The 2,505-nt window shown below is 45.1% G+C and overlaps 1 pseudogene across 1 annotated transcript; it reads right to left on the bottom strand.

The window, feature by feature from the left end:
* Nucleotides 1–1,331: 1,331 nt before the first annotated feature.
* Nucleotides 1,332–2,129, bottom strand: LOC308437519 (ribosome biogenesis protein NSA2 homolog; annotated as a pseudogene). The gene has a single exon. The product of its transcript is annotated as a ribosome biogenesis protein NSA2 homolog (transcript).
* Between the last annotated feature and the right edge of the window lie 376 nt (nt 2,130–2,505).

Here is a 2,505-nt window from a genome sequence, read left to right as displayed (position 1 = left end):
ACAGCAAATGGAGACAATGCAGAGATCAGTGGTGGGTCCTGTGGGACACAGCCTCAGCACGTGCATCCACAGCACTTCCTGCATCTGTGGCTCAGGGAACATCAAGGAAGAGGGGGCCGAAAGATAAGAGCTGAGGTCTTCAGTAAAACTGTCCTTCCTAGAAATGGCTGCGGAACATGGTGAGGTGAAGAGGGAAACTTTATGAGGTCCTCAGCTCCTGGGAAGTGGCACTTTCAGGGTGTGGGCAGGCTTTGAGGTACTATGATAGGTTCTGCCCTGTGCAAAAGCGATCCTCCTCTTAGCTGCTGTCTCTCCTCTCCTCGATGCCTTCAGTCAAGATGCAGAACTCTCTTGGTCCTCCAGTACCGTGTCTGCCTTCACACTGCCGTGCTTCCTGCCATGATAATCATGGACTGACCCTCGAAAGTGTAAGCCAGCCCAATTAAATGAATTTTATAAGAGCTGCCTTGGTCATGATGTCTCTTCACAGCAATGTGAAACCCTAACTAAGACATGTCCCATCCCTAAATAAAGAACCACAGATAACTAATGACATCTGGGAGAACTAGATTCTCCCATTACATTAATACATAATGGGACACCATTACAGATGGTGAAGTCACATGGTGGCTGTTAGGAATTGAACTCAGGACCTCTGGAAGAGCTGTTAGTGCTCTTAACTACTGAGCCATCTCTCCAGCCCTGACAATCTGTGCCTTTAATCTCAGGAAGCAAAGGTGAACAGCTCTTTGTGAGTTTGGAGCCAGCTTAGTCTACATACTGTGTTTCAGGTTACTCAGGTTATGGACATCAGAAAGACCCTAGTGCCTGCCAGAGCAGGAAGAAAGATGGAAGCTGAGCTCTTGTTCCTGCAGAAGGAGTACCTGGGTCATCTCCCAGACAACCAAGATGAGAAGGGACCTGGGTGGGGAGAAGAGCTCTTTAGATGTCCTCCTGTGTATAAAGCCGGACAATGGAGACATTTAGACCAAAAACCAAAAGCTGAGCAAGCTGTAGACTATTTCAAGAGGGTCTCTTCCCAAACCCTTATTGATTTTTATTGATTCGCTCAACATCCTCCCTTTTCTTCTTCTTCTTCTTCTTCTTCTTCTTCTTCTTCTTCTTCTTCTTCTTCTTCTTCTTCTTCTTCTTCTTCTTCTTCTTCTTTTTGTAAAATTGGGCAGTGTTTTATTTTCCTTTACAATTTAATAAATACTTGATAACTGCACATGGCGTAAGGCTACTTGGTAGTTCAAAAAGGTTACAGTGGCGGTGTTTTCCTGACTGTGTAGTCTTCGGTAGTGAGTGGAATGACTTGTATGACATCACTGTCAAACCAGCAGGACTGCATTTATGCACCATCGTTTTCAGGATTGTTGGTAACTTGGGCGTACTTTCCCCAAATCACCTGCCTTCTTGTGTCACAAGGCCCAACTCGCTCATATTCACTTCAATAACTGTGCCTTTGGTGATCACACCCAGGGTTGTATACAGTGGGGATGATGGATTCTTTTTCACACCAAGTATAGGCAGACAAAAGGTAGCTTTCAGCTCAGGGTGTGTGACATGGGCTTTTTTGAAACGCAGACCCATTGGCCTAATGAACCTCTCATATTTAGGTGGTTTTCTTGTAAAACCATCACCAACAAAGCAGACTTTAGTAACCATTCTCGTCCATGCCTTCTTTTTCCTTTTTCCTGTTTGAATAACTTCCAATACTTCTCTTTCTCCTTGGGCACGAACTTTGGGTAGAGGAACCTCCCATTTTCCCGCCTTTTCTTTTCGTTTCTGCTTAATCATGTTGGAAAGTACTTTTGCTCTTGACTGCCCCTCTCAGTCCAGCAGATAGGCAGGGACTGCTCCCTGTGGAGTCTTATCATCATCCTTCTGCTTGGTGTTTCTCTTTTCATGCATCTTAATAGTCTTTTTCATTTGTATTTTCTCTGCATGGCGCTGTTTATGGTAGAGCTTAGCTTTCAGGCCAATCATTTTTTTTTTTTTTTTTTTTTTTTTGCTTTCTTTGAGCGTTCATGGGCCTCCCGACCTTCTTTCTTTCTTTTTTTCTCGTGGTAGTCCAAACGATATCCATATCGTTTGCAGTGCAATTCAATATATTCATTCTGTGGCATGATGACAGCCTCGGAAGAGCAGTCCGCGACCTCCTGGGTTCCAAAAACCTTTTAATTTCTCCTCCTTTTCTTCTTATCCGACATGATCATTAGACAACCAAAGGTCTACCTATGCCACAGTCATACCATTCTCCACTACCATCACCTTCTCCACCACCAACTCCTTCCTCTCAATCAACACCACTGTGATGCTCAAGTTCTGTGATGCTCACGTGCTTGTCCTAGCAGCACAGGCAGATGGGACTCATCCAGGAAGACTTGTCAAGGGAAGTTAGGACTGTGGCAAAGGTGCAGATAGGTAGCTTGGTGAGCTCTGAAGACGGGATGCTGGAGTTGGTCCCAGAAGTTGGCAGAGTTCTTCCCGTCCTCCGGGAAG

This window comes from Micromys minutus, assembly GCF_963924665.1.
Source record: "Micromys minutus genome assembly, chromosome: 26".
In the NCBI taxonomy this organism is placed as follows: Eukaryota; Metazoa; Chordata; class Mammalia; order Rodentia; family Muridae; genus Micromys; species Micromys minutus.
This window is presented reverse-complemented; position numbering and strand designations above follow the sequence as displayed.